Source organism: Jaculus jaculus, chromosome 2 (assembly GCF_020740685.1).
Source record: "Jaculus jaculus isolate mJacJac1 chromosome 2, mJacJac1.mat.Y.cur, whole genome shotgun sequence".
In the NCBI taxonomy this organism is placed as follows: domain Eukaryota; kingdom Metazoa; phylum Chordata; class Mammalia; order Rodentia; family Dipodidae; genus Jaculus; species Jaculus jaculus.
In genome coordinates, this window is record NC_059103.1 from 172,809,973 (window position 1) to 172,832,707 (window position 22,735).

General features: G+C 44.2%; 1 protein-coding gene across 5 annotated transcripts in view; it reads right to left on the reverse strand.

The window, feature by feature from the left end:
* The window catches only part of Ncald (neurocalcin delta), a 538,037-nt gene that overhangs the window by 298,300 nt on the left and 217,002 nt on the right, over positions 1–22,735 (reverse strand). The window lies entirely within an intron of this gene.

The following is a 22,735-nucleotide window of genomic DNA, read 5'->3' on the forward strand; positions in this document are numbered from 1 at the left end:
GCTTCACAGGCAAGCGCTTAACCGCTAAGCCATCTCTCCAGCCCTACTTGGCATTTTTTAACTGACAAAACATCATTTTATATAATGAGCATGATGCTTTACAACTTTCAGCCTTCTGTAGAAGACATAGGCCTCAGCTCCTAGATAGGCCAAGCTTTTAGATCTATTTCAGGTCTGGAATAAACAGAAAGCAGAAATCCATCGATCAATCTCTCTCTCCCTCGCTCACTCGCTCGCTTTCTTTCTGTAGATATTAACGAATAAATCAGTGGTCCAGGTATAATCCCCAAAGTGCATTTGAGTAATACGATTATACTGTAAAACGAGTGAAGAAGAAACACAAGGAGGAGGGAAGAGATGAAGGAGGAAGAGGAGGGGCGGAAATTGAAGGAGGAGGAAGAGAAAGAGGGGGCATGCAGCTCTATAAACATTATGTAACTTGCCCCTTTTCCCAACACTGGCTTATGTCTGCGGTGACTCAGCTACCACAGACCATTTCTAAAGCCATCCGAATGTATTTCAGCTGATTGTCTCCAGACAACTTAGAATGAATGCAGGTAACAGCATACTCTTTGATCCCTTTACCTCTTCTTCTTAACAAGGAAACAATGGAAGCTTATTAATTTATTCAAACTGCTTGTTCTGGCCTGTTCTTTTCCTCTCGACCTCTTCCCAGCCTCACAGGTCTTTTAATTGCATTACGTATTACTGCACTGTAATACTGTTGCGTTAACTAAAGCTTTCTTTGCAAAATTTTCCCCTCACTCTTATCGCCCGCCCCTCCAGGCTGGAAGATTTCTACCATTCAAAGAGTGGAGACATTTTGCAGAAATCTTGTGGACCTAACCAGAAAAGCTCTGCTCTCCAAACAGTTCTCCAAGTGCACCGAACTACTTTCTTGTCTTCTGTTGCTCTATAGAGCTGTTGAGTTTCAAGGGCTCAAGATTGAAATGTGGTTTAGCACAAAGTAAAGCTCTTAAGAAAACCTGTGACAGGTAGGAGTTGTTTTTGAATTCAGAAGAAACCATAAGTGCCCCAAGTTGAACCCATTCTGTTTGTTACAATGGTATCTGTTCCCAAGACCCAAAAGTCTTTTCCCTGAAGACTCAAAAGCTACAAAGAACATGGGGAGCAACGAGAAGGGGCTGGTTGTGGGGTCTGCGCAGTATAGATCGAGGTCACACACGTGGCCAGGTGGGCACATAAACTCCCAGGATGGCAGAGCTGCTAAGATGGAGTTCATGTCACTTTTGCTTCCATTTCAGAGAACGGGGTGACCCGGCAGCTGAGATAAACGTGCATCTGCACTTAGGCAATACATGCCAGGGTTCCCTCAAGCCAAAGCACAACCAAGTGGTGAGAGGCCAGAAAAGACAGGAGAGTCAAGGAAACAGTTCTCCTTAAAGAAACAAACACTACCATCACACTGGCCCTCCCTTCCTGCACTTGCTCCATTTTTTCTTGGGTTTCACTTTCACAGTCCCCTGGGGCCACACAAGATCTGTGTCAGGAAGCAGCTGAGGACAAGCATTGTGGTCCTTTCTGCTCTCAATAATCTTTCCCCAAGCCAAGTGAGCTGTGAAACAAGTGTCATTTGGTATAATTAATTGCTGTTTTTGTCTATAAGTAAAAGCATCTTTGGGAAAGTTTACTCATTTTATGGCCTCTGATATATCAACTTAAAAATAGCATGTACTTGATTTGCAAAATTGTCCTTAAGACAAGTTCCTGCTATCACTATTACCATTTCCCTCGCCTCTTTTCTATGGAGAAATGCTTAGAGCTACCTCATGTGATATAGGTAGGCAATAAATCATTCTGCCCCTTTGACAAAGAAGAAAATCCAAGCCCAGAAAGCTCTGGGTTTCACAGAAGCTGAAATACAAAACCAAGTTCCGAACAGCTCAGCTCATGCCCGCTGAACCAGACACTCTCCGCTTTTAAATATTTAATAGTCCAGTGCTTGCACGGGTAGTTCACACACACACAAGTTGACATAAAAAGAATGCAGTAGCTCTTTCTGCAGTATTTTTTGTTTTAACATTCAAAACAGCACTAAAAGCTATTAAAACAATTCACGACATGCTACCAGAGGGTAAGTACTATTCTAGAAATCACACATGCATTCAAGGTAGAAAGGTCTATGGGTAAACACCAGAAAGGAAGGAAATGGAAAAAAAGATAGCATTTCAAGCTATAAGCTAGCACTAATATTTTCAAATAAAGCAGAGTTAATAGAGACGCCACGCCTACTGAACCGACGCGGCACATAGCACTGAAGTGCATTTGACCAAGAGGGATCAAGGGAGTTCCATATTCATCTTTAGCCTCGGAAGGAAGTATAAAAATTAAAGGGTGAAGCCGGGCGTGGTGGCGCATGCCTTTAATCCCAGCACTCGGGAGGCAGAGGTAGGAGGATCGCCGTGAGTTCAAGGCCACCCTGAGACTCCATAGTGAATTCCAGGTCAGCCTGGGCTAGAGTGAGACCCTACCTCGAAAAACAAAAAAAAAAAAAAAAAAATTAAAGGGTGATTCTGCCTGAGTAGATTGGTGCAGTGATGCCCCCTTCCTCCAACACCAGCTTTGAAGGGCATCAGATAGACACTGGTTGACAGCCACTTCTCTTATCTTATTTTACAGGACAATTTGAAAATATACTGAGAATAAGATGAACAGGTATGGACCAGGGTGCTGCAAAGTGTGCTATTCAGAGCCCTAAGCTAATTTCGTCATGTTCCAAGAGATTTCAGCATCTGCTCAAACGGTGCTTCCCATGGGAGCGCGCCCAGGAATCCCCTGGGGGGGAAGGGGCAGGACTGTGAAAACGTGGATCCTGGGCCCCACTTCCTGCGATGCTGGTTCAGAAGTTGGAGCATGGGCATAGATATGCCCTGCTTTTGTGTTGGGGAGGGCACCCCCATGGAGACCAACTTCAGGGGTAACCCCGAAGACCACCATCGAACTTTTTGGAGACAGGATCCATCCTTAACCTGGTGCTCACCAATGCAGCTAGATTGGTCCCTCCTGCCTCTGCCTCCCTGCTCTGGGGTGGTAGATGCACACCATCACACCAGCTTTTTCTAAATGTGGCTTCTGAGGATTGAACTCAGGTCCTCATGCTTGCAAGACGAACACGTTTTTTAACTGGGTTATCTTGAGTCCCCTGGAATTGCATTTCTAGCCAATCTTCCAGTGCTGCTGCTGGTGGTCTGGGGACCGGACCTCAAGTATCGTGACATTCAACCCCAACCTCCGCATACAGCCTTGCATTGTTGGACCCATTTCTCCAAAATTCTCCCTTCCAAACTCTCGTGCCCAACATTAAAGTAAATACTTGCTAGAGAGATGGCCGAGCTAATGAAGCCTCAAGATGGAAGGCTCGAGGCTGCTCAGCAGCAACTGGACATTGGCTAAGATTCTTCTCACTGAAGAAGTGCAGAGAATCACCCTCCAGGGCTGTCACATAAATGTCCTCATTTCTTATGCAGCTGTCACATCACCCAGGCTTTCTCCAGACTCTGCTGGGCTTCGGTAGACTAACTGTCTTCTATTTGAATCTTATAATGTATATCATCTCTCATACCTCCCACTTTCTCTCTGGCATGTTCAACCCCGGTCTAGGCTTTATCCAACTGACCATTACATACTGAAGCTTCCCTTACCCCCTGACCGCTGGCTGGTTTGCACCAACAGAAGGTGCCAGGAGGAGATTAGGAAGTAATGAAGAATGATGTTGGGGTTCACACCCACCTCCCTTCCCTGACACAATGCTGGGGGTTGGCAATGCTGTGAACATCGCAGCCACTTCTGTCAGGTGGCCCTCTCCTTCCAGCTGTACTCCGTGTATTCTGGTAACTCTCCAGCCTCTGTCCCCCAGGCAGCTGCAACATCTTTGAACCATTACTGTCAACTCTGCCCTCACTTTCTTAAGTTATCTCTCAATTACATTGTTCTCAAGTGGCTGGTTTGAGAGAACCTGTCACCTCCTACTGGGATCCTGACTGCCCTACAACATCTTGGATTACTCTTACAAGAGACCTGCACGTGAGGACCCGCTGCCACCAAAGGCCTACTCTGCCCATGCCAATTTCAAGCCGATAAAGCCACCTGCCCTCTCCATCTCACACAGGGAAGAGAAGACATTAGGTTTGACTTCAATTCACACTTTTGGAAATTCAGAAGTTCCTACCCAAGTCAATTATTGAGCTTTGATGTATGCAACACGGTCAAAGTCAAACCATATACAAAAGAAGTCTCACGTGTGCATTACTGTAGACATTCTTTCAAGTCAATTTGTTTAGCTGTTGGCAAGCATACCGAGCGCCATGCTTTTGTTAGAAGGATGTCTGTCCTTCAGTGTCAGCTGCTGTTCAACAACATAAGTTATGAGCCAGGCATGGGGCCAGGCCCAGTGGGTAGCGCTTCAGCAGCCAATTTTCTCCTCTCCCCTCATGGGGACTACAGCCCAGCAAAAGGAAGAATAAAACACTGAATTATGAAAATTCTTCTTGGACTGGGAAAGTAGCCATCAGTAAAGTGCTTATCTTGCGAGCATGAATACCTGAGGTCAACCCTTAGAACCCATGTGAAAATGCCAGGCGTGGTGGTATGAGATTATCACCCTAACACTGAGAAGATGAAGGGTCTGGATCTATGGGGCTCACTCGCTGGCTGGTGTGGTGGGCATAAGGAAACTGGCTATAACACCCATAAGCCTGCGCCCAACTGTACACTCCTTCAAGGACACATTAATTCCCAAATCTCCATCAGCTGAGAACTAGCATTCAGAACACCTAAGTTTATGGGGGACACCTGAATCAAACCACCACAGTCCCTTCCTCTCACTTTTGTCAGCTAAGAGTCTCTGTGTTAACTTCTGCCCCCTGGAAAAGAAACTTTTGTGATAGAAATCCAGAGCAGCACTAATCTATGAGTATAAACACGAATACCTAGAAGGCCGTTCGCAACCTGTCCATTTAATAGAACAAAGGTAGTAGGTTCCCCTCTAGGGCCTGGGGTCTTTCCAGACACAGGCTTTTGGCCAGGTTTACAGTACCAGGCATGAATTTCCTCCTGTGGCACAGGCCTTAAATCCACTCAGAAAGCAGCTGGTTACTCCCATACCAGTATGCCCCTGTTGCAACAGTGGGCACACTCTGTCTGGCAAGTCCACTGTGGAGCACACAGGGTAAGACTGTTGATGACTTTTCTTCCCCGGAAGTCCACATTGTCCCTTCTTTTTTTTTAATTATTTTTTTGTTCATTTTATTTATTTATTTGAGAGTGACAGAGAGAGACAGAGGCAGAGAGAGAGAGAGAGAGAGAAAATAGGTGTGCCAGGGCTTCCAGCCACTGCAAATGAACTCCAGATGCATGTGCCCCCTTGTGCATCTGGCTATAGTGGATCCTGGAGAAGGGAGCCTTGAACCAGGGCCCTTAGGGTTCACAGGCAAGCACTTAACCACTAAGCCATCTCTCCAGGCCTCACATTGTCCCTTCTTGCACCATGAAAGCTAGCCAGCTGGGAGAAAGCTTCCAGCTTGAGTTTTCTATGTTCTACAATCGAAATATGTAACATCTTCAGCAACAGGGACTGAACTGTCTAGTTTTGGTGGGCAACCAAGAGTAATGGCAATCGTCTATGTTGTTTTAGGGACCCCTATGGCCTCTCTGACCAAAACCTCATAGGGTGGTATCTATCTCACCCCGATATGACTTTTTGATTAATAACCCATAGTTCCTGGGAAATAGCTTTTTCATATATCCTTAATACTAATTCATGTTTCCTCAGCCCCTTCTTCTCCTGCACCCCCTGCCCCATCCTTGCTCAAATCTTCCCCTCCTCTACTTTCTTTTTCTAAAATATATTTTATTTATTTTTTTACTTGAGACAGAAAAAGAGAGAGAGAGAAGGGGTGCATCAGGGCCTCCAGCCACTGCAAACAAACTTCAGAGGCCCGCGCCCCTTTGTGCATCTGGCTTATGTGGGTCCTGGAGAGTCGAACCGGAATCCTTTGGCTTCACAGGCAAATGCCTTAGCTGCTAAGCCATCTCTCCAGCACCCCCTCCTCTACTTTCATACCACGTGTGTGTTAGTATCTCCTCCCCTCCCCCCATACACACGTACACCCACATACACACACGCTCACACACCCCACATGTGTTCTTTCGGAGGGCAATGAGGCTTGGCCACTTGAGCACTTAGCTGCTTTCAGCTCATAAAAGGATGCCTGACTGTGACCACTCACGGCAATCTCAGTGTCCTTCTGGGCATTCATTGTGCCCTAGCACAATGACGCTGCAGCCCCTGCACAGCCCACAGCCAGACCCCCATCAGCCGAGCAGACAGGTCCCTGCCTGCCTATCGTAGTGATGAATTTGTCCTGGATGGCAGACATCAGTCCTTTCATCCCAGTTCAGCATAGGATGATTGAGCAAAGTGCTTGCTTTCGTGAGAGCCGTGGTACTTAAGGAGATAGATCTTCAATTATTTAAAGCTAAGACTTAAAAAGTCATAGGCAAAGCACAGCAAATAGAGCAGGAAACGAGACTGCCTGGCGGCTTTGTCCTCTCCCTTCTGCCTTCTCTCCACCATGTGCATCCTGTCCCTGACGCTTCCGTCTTCGCTCAGTAGCTTTTGCATTAGAGGAACATGAGCCCCTCATACACAGTGAGTACTGACCCACATCAGATAGCTTTCCTCCCCCGGAGAAGTGCATATGCACTTCTCAGACTACTGAGGCTGCTTTTTCAGGTTCAGAAAATATGACTACTGTATTCATCATTCTGCCAACTATGTTTACGCCTCCCATTGTTTAATTTAAACATGTTCCATTATCCCTTCATCAAGTATCCAGAGATCAAGAGTATTTGCATCATTACTAAGGCCAAAGTAGGTCCTGATGCTTCACCCGGCCTCCCAGCTATTGTCACCACCCTCATGTCATGATTCACGATTGTCACCACCCTCATCTCATGATTCACATCTATGGAGTCAGGTCCTACTCAAAGCGCATTTTATTTCATCGTCCCATGATTTCCATAATGTGAATAGGACTATGCTCCCTACTCTACCCTCTAGCAAGCTGAAGCCTTAAGAGAGTAAGTTTCAGCCCCAGGTCACCCAAGGAATAAAGGTACCATCTGATTTGTCACCCGAGGTCTACCTCCATACCCTAATGCTGGTTGTTGAGACAGAACTGAACCCTGCCACTGGAGCATGGACTGTGACTGGAGGGTGGAGGTCACTGCTCCTAGTCAGCATGCGTGACTAGTGGGGTCAGGCATCCTGCTTGTCTCATTTACCACTGGTACCCCAGCACTTGCTAGGTACATACTATGTGCTCAACAAGTGTACTGAAAAGAAGGAAGAAAAGAAAAACAGGAAGAAAAAAAATAAAGATGAGTGAGGAGGAAAGGAGGAAGGAAATGGTGTACTTGGTAAAAAGAAGACAGAGAAATGTAACTGAAACAAAATTATTGGACCTGAATGCTATGGCCGATTAAGGAAAACAGAGGTAGTTCTCTAGTTGCTCAGGGAAATAAAGAAAGGGGTCAAGCTGGGTGTGGTGGCTCACGCTTTAATCCCAGCACTCCAGAGGCAGAGATAGGAGGATCTCCGTGAGTTCAAGGCCACCCTGAGACTACATAATGAGTTCCAGGTCAGCCTGGGCCAGAGTGAGACCCTGCCTCAAAAAAACAGAAAAAAAAAAAAGGGAGTCAGGAATAAAATAAGGAGTGAGGGCTGGAGAGATGGTTTAGCCTTTAAGCGCTTGCCTGTGAAGCCTAAGGACCCTGATTCGAGGCTCAATTCCCTAGGACCCACGTTATCCAGATGCACAAGGGAGCACCTGTTTCTGGAGTTTGTTTGCAGTGGCTGGAGGCCCTGGCATGCCCATTCTCTCTCTCTCTCTTTCTCTTTCTCCCCCTCTTTCTTTCTCTGTCTGTCACTTTCAAATAAATAAATAAAAATAAACAAATTAAAAAAAAAATTAAAATAAAAAGTGAACCAGCTGTCACATGACATAGGACTCAGCTCATCAGCTCAGACCACTTAGGAATGCTACACGAGCAAAACCCCTAGGAAGCGCAAGGCAAAGCAGCTTTTCATTCTAGAAGATTCCAAGAGAGAGAGTGAGGGGGGCAGATGACCACTGTTGGTTGTGAGCCACCACAGGAGAGTAGTAAGAAACCAGGAGGGCATATTTCTGGAAATGTTTCCATTTTTGCTATCTGGAAAGGGCCATCTCTACTCCAAAGACTGGAGAGGAATACATTTACACCAATCATAACATAGCACTAATTCACCGCTGAATCGGCCAGCCACCTAATGCCCAAAGCTAAGGGCAGAACAATGCACAACGGTGACAGTCCCACTCCCATTCACCACCACTCAGCAAATCAGGGATGCATAGAGGAAAGTGACCAAGATGGCCGACGACTGAGAAGCATTGAAAACCGAGAAGATCTGAAAAGACCTGGAAACAAAACATGACTTAGGGAATACAACACAGTCCTCTCCAGATCCTGCCCGGGGCGCTGGTATAGCGCGGAGGAGGAGAGAGCTGCCACCAAACAGAAGCACTTCTAGATGAGCCATGCTGTGAAAATAGAGCAGGCTACCTGTGAAGACATGAGTCACTGGTGGTCTTCAGGGACCATCTGTATTCAGCGGCTATGACCAGACCCATTCAAACGCCATTAGCATATGTTTTCCCACAGTAAACCAAAGGCGCTCCTGAGTCAATCCAAGTCCCAATCATCCTTAACATCCCAACTGGAGTTCCAACTCTAAACCACCGCCAGCCTTTCCACAGCCCCCTTTCTAACTCTTTCTTACTTGTCTCATTTATATGGGCTACAAATGTGGAGAGCTCTGTAGCACTGTCTCATCTGAACAGTCATGTAATTCTTGGGTCTCCTTCACTTTTCATATGTTTCATCTCTGTAGTCACGTGGGCCCCTCAAAGCTAATGACCTCATATTTCTCAACCTAGCCTTACACAGAGCAAACATCCAAACTCTTCGTTTAGTATCAGAATTCCTTGATGCCTGCTCTGTAAAACTGCACGTGGTTGTGTAAATTTCTTGTGCTCACACAGACAAGAAAACTCACGAGCTCTTTAAGATGTCCAATCCTTGTTATTTCATTTCCTGACTATACTGTTTTATGATTTCAGTTTTGTTGAGCTAAATATATCTTCCAATTACAATAGTGTTCTTCCACGGAGTATTTTTAGAAAAAAAGGGGGGGAAAGATGAAAATGTTTAATTAAAAACATTTTATAACCTTTCTTTCCATTACAAAATAAAGGAAATGGCTCAGCCGTAGAATGTCATCTAGCAAACCAGCTACATGAGGAAGGATTAATTTTGCTCATGGATGTTTCAAATAAGTACAGTGAACACACTGGCATATCCTCCCCCCCGCCCCCGAAGATTCCTTAGTGAATATTTGAATTCAAGGCCAAACAAATTTACCTGATGTTCAAACTGAATGACCTGTAAGGAACCTTCAACCCTCGTGGGTCTGGATTGGCTGTACCTGATGAGCAAGGCCCCTTTACGGACCATAATTTATTTAGGAGATCAGCCCTTTTATCTAAACAAGTATCAGAGTTGAGCTCAATTTTTATTTTGGTTTTGTTTTGAGAAGTCAGCTTCATCCCATACACCAAGGCCAAAGACACTGGAACTACAGGACACGTATCGACACCCTGAGCTGTCATATACCCACAGCTATCAGCCCTTCAGGAATGAAGCATCAGGTTGAATAGGAAACACTGCAAACCCACTGGATATGCTGAAAGCCACTAAGAGAACATTTAAGTTCTTTAGCTCTTTATGAAAGGTTGTAACCTTGGAAATTCCTGTGAGCTATTTACATTAAAAATAATCCCATATACTCTGTCATGGTGGAAACCAACTGCCCTCTAATTTGACTGGAGGCCCATTCCATGGGAGGGAATACATCCCTGATACTGAAAACCTACAACAGGGGTAGTCATGAGTCCTAGGAGTGTAACGTCTGCTGTTGTCTGGCTAAATGTATATATTATGCTCATCAAATGGCCCAGTAAGCACTTCTCTTAATGTTCATACTCTTATATTAATACTACTCTCACTTTTGGTAGAGAACCTTCTCTTTTCAGATGGCAGTGACCTTGGGATGACTCACGAGGCATCATGATGCTGGCCAGAAGTGACAGAGGAATGTTCAGCACTGCAATATCTCTATAACACCTTCCAAGGCTCAGGGTCCATTGTGGAAAAGGTGGCAGAAACAATGTAAGAGCCAAAGGAAGGGTAGGACTCCTTACAACGTGCTCCTTCAGACACAAAATGGCTTGGATATCCATAACTTCACAATGCCTGATACTACCTACATAAGGCCATCATAATAGGAGGAAAAAGATCATAACATCAAAATAAAAGAGAGACTGATTGAGACGGGGAGAGACTATAATAGAGAGTGGAATTTAAAAGGGGAAAGTGGGGAGGGAGGGAGGGCATTACCATGGGATATTGCTTACAATCATGGAAGTTGTTAAAAAAAAGATTAATTAATTTAAAAAAATAATAAAAAATTTTAAAATCCCATAGCTGGGTATGGTGGCACCCACCTTTAATCCCAGCATTGGGGAGGCAAGGCTAAGAGGATCACCATGAGTTCGAGGTCACCCTGAGTCCACCTAGTGAAGTCCAGGTCAGCCTGAGCTAGAGTGAGACCCTACCTGGAGAAACGAACAAACAAACAAACAAAAATCCCACATACCATTTCCTTAGAACCCGTATTCCATGACCTCACACATTAGATCATGTGGGAAGTGATAAAGGAACCAATAGACCCACATTCTTCCACATCCAAAGGCAGCCAACATGAACCCACCTGATCTGCTGCATAAAGACATTGTGGGGGGGCTGGAGAGATGGCTTAGCGGTTAAGCGCTTGCCTGTGAAGCCTAAGGACCCCAGTTCAAGGCTCGGTTCCCCAGGTCCCACGTTAGCCAGATGCACAAGGGGGCGCATGCGTCTGGAGTTCGTTTGCAGTGGCTGGAAGCCCTGGCGCGCCCATTCTCTCTCTCTCCCTCTATCTGTCTTTCTCTCTATGTCTGTCACTCTCAAATAAGTAAATAAAAAAAAATGAACAAAAAAAAAAAGACATTGTGGGGGAGGGGGCAAATACATGCATACCATAGCATGTATCTGGCTTTACATGGGTTCTTGGGGCCCAAACTTGGGTTGTCAGGCTTGGACAAGCTCTTTTTACCCACTAAGTCATCTCCCCAACTCAGCAATTCAATTTTTTGTTTTGGTTTGGTTTGGTTTTTTAAGGTAGGTTCACACTCTAGCCCAGGCTGAAATTCACTACGTAATCTCAGGGTGGCCTCAAACTCACCGGCGATCCTCCTACCTCTGCCTCCCGAGTGCTGGGATTAAAGGTGTGTGCCACCACGCCCGGCTAACTCTAATTTTTAGAGAGAAATAAGACAGCAGCTATAGTTCTACATCCCTAAGTGACCAGATTCTACTAGATAAATATATTCCTGATACATGGGCTGAATTCTTGCCATAGCTTGTTTGCCTCTTGGAACACATGTCTCACAAAAGCTCACCTACGTCTGGGGGACAGTCCCTTGGCCACCAGGTACTATGGAGTATGCCTAAATAATGGATGTGTTTTCTCATTTCCTCCTCCCCTGGCCACCTCAGAGGTTCTGCCAAAGTTTTAGGAGGACTAAAATCTCCTTCCTTTGGGAAAGGTTAGTTCTGAATACTATATGCCTCTTTTGCTCTTTTTGACTCCACAGTATCCACCCCCCACCATGCTATGGCCTGAACAAAGCCAGAATTTGGTCCTTCCAAATTATTTGCTTTCTACCTGACCCTAGCTTGCTCTGTTCTCACCAAGGCTGAACTTTATAGAACATAGGAATGGTTTTCTTCATCCTCCCTACGGGTTCTGGTTGGGATTTGCCGGTGACAGACCTCTGCAGCCGATCTGAAAGAACAGACCCTGGGGGATTACTCTTCTGGCTATCTTCCTGATAGGAACATGTGTTTCATTGATAAAGACAGCCTTACCCACTGTCCCCACTCCCGTGACACCGAAATATGACTTCTTCCCGGCAGCCCTTCAGGCCTGGGGGTAGTTTGCTGGCTTCCCTTGGCTGGGCTGACGCTTTGTTAATAGTGCTTTCCTTAACTCTCTAGAATCATCTGCTTGAGTGCGCTATCTCTTTCCTGCCTGGAGCCTCTGGTGTTATTTTCAGCCCAGCATCCTTCAGAAATGCCTCCACCTGACATTTCTGCAAAGCTCAAGCACTGAAAGAACAGGGTAAGAGGAAATAAACCAACTGGTTATATATTATTTATACAAGTGGCTCACCTCACTCTCTCTTCCTTAGACAGTTCTCTCTTTCTAATTCTTTGACCTTTCTACAGATTTGAATGCCAAAAATAAACCCCCTCTACTTAATTAAAATATCTTATGACAGAAGCTGCCCACCATAGCTTCTATACAGCTTGGTGGCTCTTCTGAGAGAGAGACAGAGAGAGAGAGTTCAAGCAGGCAGGTTCTGTGGGTAGAGAGGAACCAGTGCTCTCTACTACCCCAAGCCCTCTGAGGCCTTTTATCCCTGACCCTCAAGTTCTAGGACTGACCTGCAATCTTAGGAGCCCACCATCTTGGAAGAGGACCCTTGGAGCTTCCAGATAAACTGCCAGCAAAGACCATGTGGAATGGTGGTGAGCCTCCCAACTGAGGACCAGTTCAGATTAGAGATTATGAGATACAGAAAGGATTCTTGGGCTGGAGAGATGGCTTAGTGGTTAAATGCTCGCCTGTGAGGCCTAAGGACCCCGGTTCAAGGCTCGAGTCCCCAGAACCCACATTAGCCAGATGCACAAGGGGGCACATGCATCTGGAGTTTGTTTGCAGTGGCTGGAAGCCCTGGAATGCCCATTCTCTCCCTCTCTCTCTCCCCCACTCTCAAATAAATAAAAATGAACAACAACAAAAAAGAAATGATTCTTGAGTTCATTCCCTGGCTTAAGGAATCGTTTGTTATGGGACAATATATAACCCTAACTTTTACTGGAAACACCAATGTGGTATTTGTTAAATGTCCTTATTCAGTTAGAAGACAGAGAAATGTGAAATGAGGCAGATCTTTGTAGTTTTCAAACCCCTGAGAACCTAAATATAACACAGAAAGGTACCTAGGCCCTTTTCCTAATTGACCTTTTCTTCCATTTTTGAGAGCTACAAAAGTCAGAAGACGGAAGGAAATGAAGATCGCATTCACTGAAACCTGAGAATGACGAGTGGCTCCCAGAGCCTGGTCCGCCTCACTTCAGAATGCTTCAAACATTCCCCTTTTCTTCCCAAGCTGCTCACTTTTTGCTGGCGAGATTATTTGTGCTTTGCGTTTATTCCTAGAAACACCATCAGGTCAAATTCTGTGAACGCCCATTTGGAGACAGTCAAGATGCTGAAGTTCTGGAGCCTTCCAGGCTCATTCCCTCCAAATAACTGTGCACAGGCCCACCCATGAAGTTCCTAAAATTCGCCCTTCTAAAGAATGATCCTAGCTGTGTGTGGTGGCGCACACCTTTAATCCCAGCACTCAGGAGGCAGAGGTAGGAGGATCTCTGTGAGTTCAAGGCCACCCTGAGAATACAGAGTGAATTCCAGGTTAGCCTAGACTAGAGTGAAACCCTACCTCGAAAAACCAAAAGAAAAAAAAAAAAAGAATGATCCTCTCCCCTTTTACTTACTACATTAAATATAATTTACTTATATTTATATAATTTAAAACCTTTGCCTATCTCTGACAGTATACCATGGTTTCACCTGACGCAATGACCTGTATTTTCTAACCTGCCTAGACTGTTCGCATCACTAAACTTTGATTCATGCCAAGCCACAGGCTCTTCCCTATGCTCTTCACCGTCAGCCACCTACAAGATGGAGGTAGTTTGAATGGATGTCCTCCAATAGAACCAGGTGTTTGTTAATGCTCTGCCTGGGCTTTCTGAAGTGCGCTTGCTTGTGGCGCTGCTGGTGATATTTCTCTCTGCGTGGACCTGTGACGGGGACAGCTTCTGCTGACATTATGGACCGACCCCTGGATCTGTAAGCATCAAATAAATCCCTTGCTGTCATAAACTGGGTCTGGTCTGCAGGTTCATCCTAAGAAGCTGGCTGTGATAAAGATCATGTTCATTTAAAAAAAAAAAAAAAGCATCCTGACCACGGTAGCTGACAGCAGTCCTTCTGAAAACTCTTCAAGGACACGCACCATCTACTGTCCCCGACTCTCATGCACCCTGGGTCACTCTCCCACCCAAGTACTAACTACGTCCAGCCCTACATTTGCCCATTCTCTGCCAGTTTTTATAGGTTCTTGGAGGGCGGGACAGGTCTTACTCATCTTTAAATTCCTCCCCACCGCCCCAAATACAATGAGATCCTAGCTCAGTACCTTGAATTCTCTTTGCTATTGAATTAAGTCAATATAAATGCTTTGTAACTAAATTACACGAAATAATTATGGCAAAATGCTTAACAAAGATACCTCCAGGGAATTTTTTTTGTTTATTTTAACAACTGCCTAATTTTGACAAAAGAGTCCCTAATTTAATTATTTTGAGCCAGAGCCAGTCCGTCGAAATTAGCATGGGGTGGTAACAAGAGGTGCTCCATGCATGAAAGTGGTTGCTATCGCCCTGTCAGATATCCCCAGAGACCCCTGGAGTCCTACTGTCATAGAATGAGTAGATCTTGAAGGGTTATCCAGCACAGAGATTTATCTTGTGTTAATTGTGCATGAATAAAAGGGTAGAAAACATCTGTTATAAACCTTCCTTTTATAGGCAAAGGCAAATAAAACTCAGGATAAGTTATGAGCCCAAGGCAGCTGGTTATCAGAAATGGCCTCTATTTAAGGTCTCCTGACACCTATTCTAGAATACCTCCCACATCAGAAAAAATCATAGGATGATGGTTGCTTTTCCTCAATAGGCACTCCTCATTGAAGAGCAGCATTTAGGCAGTGTTTCAAGCACAGCATTTGAATGATGTTTTTAAAAGTCAGCTTTTACTGGGAAGCATGACCTAAACTGCTAGACATTTTCTTCTCAAACAAAACAAAAACAAAAAGAAAAAAAAAAAGTTTACTTATGTCTCTGGCTGAGGAAGATTTGTTCCTGTATCTGACTTCCAAGCAATTTTTATTTCAAAGGAAAAAAGGGACTCTTATCTGAGCACTGTATCACATACTGTCTCTGGTCTGAAAACATGAACCAGACCAAGTAATTGGCACATCCACAAGAACGATATTAAAGATGAAAGTTGATGCATCTAAAAACAAACCCAGAGCATAGACAGAATGCGTGCATTTACTTGGAAAAGTGATAAAAAGCAACTTAAATTAAAAACCCTGTTCTTTAAGAGGCTGGGCAGTCAGTATCCCATCAAATAACTTTTTACTAGATGTACACCTCAGATTCTAAGATGGATCATGTCTTTCCGGTGACCACATCCGAACAGGCCTTTTTCATAACTAGAAGTAATAAAAACACCTCCAAGGTGTAGATCAATAAGATCTCACGGGGAGATTGACAGTCTCACAATGTCCCCCTAAATAGTATTTTAATTAAAAGAAGCAAGTCTCAAGAAATGGTTACTTCAAGCTGGGTGTGGTGGTGCATGCATTTAATCCCAGCACTTGAGAGGCAGAGGTAGGAGGATCGCCGTGAGTTTGAGGCCACCCTGAGACTACATAGTGAATTCCAGGTCAGCCTGAGCCAGAGTGAGACCCTACCTCAACCCCCCCCCCCCAAAAAAAGAAAGAAATAAAAAGAAATGGGCACTTCGAGCCAGGTGTGGTGGCACACGCCTTTAATACCAGCACTCAGGATGCAGAGGTAGGAGGACTGCCATAAGTTCGAGGCCACCCTGAGACTACATAGTGAATTCCAGGTTAGCCTGAGCTAAAGTGAGACCCTATCTCAAAAAATAAAAAAATTTACAAAGAGAGAGAAAGAAATAGGTACTTCATATTGTTTTCAAGTTCTTTATACTTTGACAAAATAAATTTGAAAAAGTTATGCAATATGCAACACATAAAACATATGCATATATGTGTTGTCATGGATACATACAGTCACCCTCTCTGCAGTTTCTGCACCCATTCAACCAGCCACAGATAGAAAATATGCCTCTCAAACTGCATCTGTTCTGAACAGGTACACTTTTTCCTTGACAATAGTTTCCTTAACATAATATAGTTACTATTTACATTACATTAAGCATTATAAGAAATGCAAGCTGGGCATGGTGGCACATGCCTTTAATCCCAGCACTCAAGAGGCAAAGATAGGAGGATCACTGTGAGTTCAAGGCCAGCCTGAGACTACAGAGTGACAGGTCGGCCTTGGCTACAGTGAGACCTTAACACACACACACATACACACACACACACACACACACACACACACACACACACACACACACACTGTAGAGAGGAGTTAAAGCATATAGGAGGATATGCATATGTTATATGTAAACACTACCCTCATTTCATATAAGGGACTTGAACATCTGAAAATTTTACTTTCAGGGTCATCCTGGAGCTAACTCCCCACGGATGCTGAGGGATTATGCTGTGCACAAACTAAATGATTAAAAACCTAGACTTTAGGGTATGAAGGGATTGCTTAGTGGTTAGGGAATTTGCCTGCAAAGCCAAAGAACCCAAGATTGATTCCCCAGGACCCACGTAAGCAAGATGCACAAGGTGGCACATGCATCTGGAGTGCATTTTCAGTGGCTGGAGTCTCTGGTCTGCCCATTCTCTTTGTCTGTCTGTTTCTCTCTCTCTCTCTCTCTCTCTCTCTCTCTCTCTCTCTCGCTCTCGCTCTCGCTCTCGCTCTCTCAAATAAATAAATAAAACTTTTTAAAAAAATAACCTAGACTTTAGAGCCAGACCATTTAGTTCATATCCCAGCTCTGCTCTGTGTGACACTGAGAAATCTACTGAAAACATCCCTAGTTCCATTTCTTTTAAAACATAGGCTTGATAATATTTGTTAACTCATTGGAGCTATGAAGAGGATTTGTTGACAGCTCACACCAACTACTTAGAACAGTGGCAAACACACACTGTAAGAGTTGCTGCTATTATAGCCATTGTCTGTTACAGAGACAATATTGTGCAACTCTGTAACATCCGCCTCATCCATCTCCCCCTGTACCTGGGGAGATATACTCTTGGCCATCAGGTCAGTTTGGGTCTTTCTGTTCCTGTGTAAAATCTGAGTGTGAGAGCTGGAGAGATGGCTTAGCAGTTAAGGCGCTTGCCTGCAAAGGCAAAGGTTCGACTCCCCAGGACCCACTTAAGCCAGATGCATAAGGTGGCACATGCATCTGGAGTTCGTTTGCAGAGGCTGAAGGCCCTAGCATGCCCATTCTCTCTCTCTCTCTCTCCCCTTCACCATCTTTCAGTCTCTGTCTTTCATACAAATAAAGTAAGAAAAAAAATATCTGAGTGTGAGAAAAGTCTCCCGGAAGACAGTCTGTCTGTTATCCAGGGGAGGTTCCGAGCAGCCATCAGAGCTGTGTGTTCGCTGGTGCAGGCTTCTGGGAAGATGGTTATACTGGATAGCATGTGTTGACAGAAACAGAAAGGAGAAAGCAATGAATGACAGGTGAGACAGCATGTTAGGAGGGAGCTGTCGAGCAACTTTGCTTGTGATTGGACTATGAAGGAGAGAAGAGGTGATTTTTGAGAACTTGCCATCTGCGTTCTATGAGAAATGCATCAAAGAGTGGGTGTTTCTCGTCAGCTTTGATGGCTGGATGTTTCCTCGCATATGATGTTGTTCTGAGGCCCTGATGCGAACCCACCTTTTACGTGGGCAGCATGGCAAGTTAGAGAGAGAGCAATTTGCCGAACATGGTTTCAGCCTTTCAACAAGAGCAGATGATCACTTGGTAGTAAATGTCAATGAACAGAGCACAGCCTTCAAAGGGAGCTAAAGCCCTCCCTCGATGCATCCATTCTGACCCTTTGAAAAATATTCTGGCAATAGGTATCTGGGGTGGTAAAATGTTTCTCCTTTTTTTAAAAAAAAATAATTCATTTATTTCTTTGCAAGCAGAGAGATAGAGAAGAGATACAGACAGACAGAATGGGCATGCCAGGACCTCTACTTGCTGCTAACAAACTCCAGATACATGTGCCACTTTGTGCATCTGGCTGTACATGGGTACTGGGGAGTCGAACCTGGGCCACTAGGCTTTGCAGACAAGTGCCTTAACTGCTGAGCCACATCCCCAGCCCTGCTTTTCCTTTTAAAAATACTTACTTATGCCGGGTGTGGTGGTGCATACCTTTAATCCCAGCACTTGGGAGGTAGAGGTAGGAGGATCGCCATGAGTTCGAGGCCACCCTGAGACTACATAGTTAATTCCAGGTCAACCTGGGCCAGAGTGAAACCCTACTACAAAAAACCAAAAAAAAAAAATAATAATAACAATAATAATACTTATTTAAGAGTGAGAGAGGGGCTGGAGAGATGGCTTAGCAGTTAAGTGCTTGCCTGTGAAGCCTAAGGACCCGGGTTGGAGGCTTGATTCCCCAGGACCCATGTAAGCCAGATGCACAAGGGGGCACACACATCTGGAGTTTGTTTGCAGTGGCTGGAGGCCCTGATGCACCTATTCTCCCCCCCCCCTCTGTCTCTCCCACTCTCAAATAAATAAATAAAGATAAACAAAAAAAAATTTTTTTTAAAGAGTGAGAGAGAAAGAAAGAGAGAGAGAGAACAAGCACACCAGGACCTCCTGGCACTGTGATCAAAATTCAGAAACATGTGCCACTTCGCACCACTTTTGTTTCTTCTTTTTAACATAGTTCTAATTCATCATAAAAGAAAACCAGAAATTGCACATGCAAAGCTGCTCATAGCATCATTACTTAGAATAATAAAAAAGAAGAAAGAAAGCAACCAAATCACAGCATTTTGATTTAATAGAATGATGTGACTTTGTTTAACAAAACAGTCTTGTAACTTAAAAAATTATGATGTAAGCCATGTGTGTAATGTAATGTTGAAGTATAAAATCCCCAAACAACAATTCTGGGAGCTGTCTACATTGTTTCCAGGACACAGAAAATACTGCTTTTCAAGTCATGGGCTATCACCTTATTGCTCATACTTTTCTGGTTAACTGCTAACTCTTTTTCTGGTTTTCTTCTCTGGACCTTCCAAACTCCTTTATGTGACTTTGTAAGTCTCACCTGCCTAAGTTGGGACTTAGCATGTGTGCAATTGCCCAAACCAGGTTAAAGAGAGACAAAATGCAGGCTCATATTGCTCCCCTGGGTTCCAGTAGAGAAGCAATAAGAAATAGCATTTGCACTCTTTCCTCTGGTTCTGAAGCATCTGAAAGCTCTGCATTCTCCTCCAGCTGGATTCAGAGAGCTAACAAGACCTTTCCCAACACATTTCTTTAAATAACAGCCCCAGCATGGCCGGAACAGCAAGCAGAGGGCCAGTAACAATGCTTTTGTGGAGAACCTGAGGGATCCCTGCCACATGCCCTGCAGAGTGAGTCCTGGTTTGTTATTTTTGTTATTTAAGGAATTTGCAGGGCTGGAGAGATGGCTTGGCGGTTAAGCGCTTGCCTGTGAAGCCTAAGGACCCTGGTTCGAGGCTCGGTTCCCCAGGTCCCACGTTAGCCAGATGCACAAGGGGGCGCACGCATCTGGAGTTCATTTGCAGAGGCTGGAAGCCCTGGCACGCCCATTCTCTCTCTCTCCCTCTATCTGTCTTTCTCTCTCTGTCTATCGCTCTCAAATAAATAAATAAATAAAATGAACAAAAAAAAATATTTTTTAAAAAAAGGAATTTGCAGAAAAAGAGAGAAGCATCTTGATACCATTCATTCAATCACTCAATCATTCATTCCACAAGGTAGCAATTATTTCCCAAGACCCTGTCTTAGGTACCAATTATGGCACAGTTCCAACTTATAAAATGTGCCCAGAATATAGGTGATTCATAAAATGTGCTGAATGCCTTGAGGTTCAGCCTAGCAAGCTTTAAGAAAGCTACAGAGGGAGATGACATTCTACTTTAAGTTTCATCCCAACTAATCAGGTTGGTTGGAGGGCGGGGAGTGCAGGAATGAAGATGTAGGCTCTAATGAGATTCTAGGTTCTTAATTCTAAGCTACATTCTCTTAATACCCATGGCATTAAGGCAAACAACATTTGCTTAACACTGTTTCCACTACTGTGCCAATAACAGACAGTATAGAAGTAATTCATGGAATGAGATCCCCTCAGCAGACATCAGACCCCAATATCCTTGGACCACTCAGCGTGAACCAGGCCCTCACACCAAATGCTAATATGGCCTTTTTGATTTTTTTTTTTGAACAAAAATATTCCTTCATTGAGCTACAGAGATGGCTTAGCAGACAAAGCACTTGGCTACAAAGCCAGAGGACCCAGGTTAGATTCCCCAGAACCCACATAAGCCAGATGCCCAAGGTGACACATGCATCTGGAATTGGTTTACAGGGGCTGGAGACCCTGACACACCCATTCTCTTTCTCTCTCTCTTGTAAATTAAATAAATAAAGTATTTTAAAGATATTCATTCCTGCCTTATTGATCTTAATTCAGCTCAGTGAATGGTAGCAAATAGAATCAGGGCTCAATCAGAAAGAACAACATAGTTTGCAATCGTTTGGGAGTGGCTATGGGCAAGGTGAATCATTTTCTGACAATTACTGAATGGCCAACATCCCTTTTTGTTGTTACTGTTGTTCTGTTTGTCTGTTTGTTTTTTGAGGTCAGGTTTCCCTTTACACCTGGAATTCCCTATGTAGTCTCAGGGTGGCCTCGAACTCACGGCAATCCTCCTACCTCTGCCTCCGAAGGGTTGGGATTAAAGGTGGGTGCCATCACTCCGGGCTTTATATTTGTGGAGTTTTGAAAAGTTACTTATTTATTTATTTGCAAGCAGAGAGTGATACAAAGAGAGAAGAGAGACATGGCTAACTTAGTTTAGATTGTGGCATTGGAGTCGATCCCACTTCTTGGTGACACAGTTGGCTTCATGGATGGGCTTGTTATGAAAAGTACATCATTAAAGCAGCATGTGACAAGAGGCTGTCATTATGAAAGTCACACGAGAGACCCGAGAACTGGAGCCACCTGAGCGAAGAGTATGGCTGGGGACTTGTCCTTCACTGGAGAAGGAACACAAGCGGATGCAACTACGGTACTAATGCATCACCCAGGGAGCTCATCTTCTCTCCCGCTTCCCACGTCTTTCTGTCTTCCTTCTACCCTTATGACACACAGCTAATTCTGAGAAGTATGACCTTGTTTTCCAGGTCAAGTGAATTCATGAATTTCCATCATTAAAATTAAATGCTAAAATGATATGTATCACTTCCAGAGACTGAAAATATAAACTCATTCTTAGAAATATTAAACTACACAGCACAATCACTGCATTCTATGTTAACAAAGGAAAACCAGCTATTGAGATCTTCCTTTCCTTTGTGATTGACAGGAAAGAGGTCAACTGTACTGATCTATATCGCAGTAAACTGAATGGCTAACATCCCAGACTTGCTACTTAATAGCTGGCTAAATTTGAGAGAGGACATTAACATTCTTGTTTAAGTCATAATTAGCAGGAGCAATAATGGGTGAGAGTGAGGATTAAAGAGCTAACACATGGAAGGCACTCAGAGAAGTTCCTGGAGAAAGAGGTCATTGCTTGGCATGACCCCCGGCGTGGCATTCCTACCACTATCTAGCGAAGACATCCTGAGAGCTATGCAGCACACAGCTTACATGCAGGCCTGCCACTTAACAGCTACACACTTGATATTTACTTCCCTATCATTTATTGAGTTCTCATTTTGCGCTGAGTAATGTGCCAAATGGTTTTCAAGGATTTTTAGCCTAACCATTAGAATAACATTCTGAAGGAAGTTAGGTCTTGCTCTTCAGCTCAGACTCTCATTAGCCAGGAACAATATGACTCAAAAGGAAAAGACCTTCTTCGTTTAATGAATTAAGTTAATCTACAAGATTATTCTATTCTCTCTCTCTCATAGTATTACAAATTATCCCCTCATTTCAAGAATGTACAATCCAGGAGAACATTATTTATTGCCACCAACTTCCCTGGTGCTACCAGGAGAACATTATTTATTGCCACCAACTTCCCTGGTGCTACAAATATTTGAAATACCCCACACAAAATTAACAAAGGTTATCATTTAAACAAATAACCAGCCAGGCAAGATTTGTCTACTAGTGAAATAGTGGCATGACTGTTATGGGTGTACCCACCTGCTCTGCGATTGGATTTGAGGTCCACTCTGTGGGGAGAAATTGAAAAACTAGTCAAAAACCTATGGCTAGGAAGGCCATAAACCCTAGTAGGAAAGCTACTACTGTTGTTTGGCCAAGTGGCTATGTCATGCCCATCAGATTGCCCTCTAAACATTTATGTTTATGTCTATACATTAGGGCTGCTCTCACCTTTGGTCAGAGAAGCTTCTTTTTGCAGATCATGGTGATGTCTGCAAAGACTCAAACTTCATCAATAGGCTGAAAATAAGTAACTATGGATTTTCAGCACTAAATGAGATGCCTCTATTGTGCTCTTCCGGGCATGTTGCAGAGGAGGGGTGGAA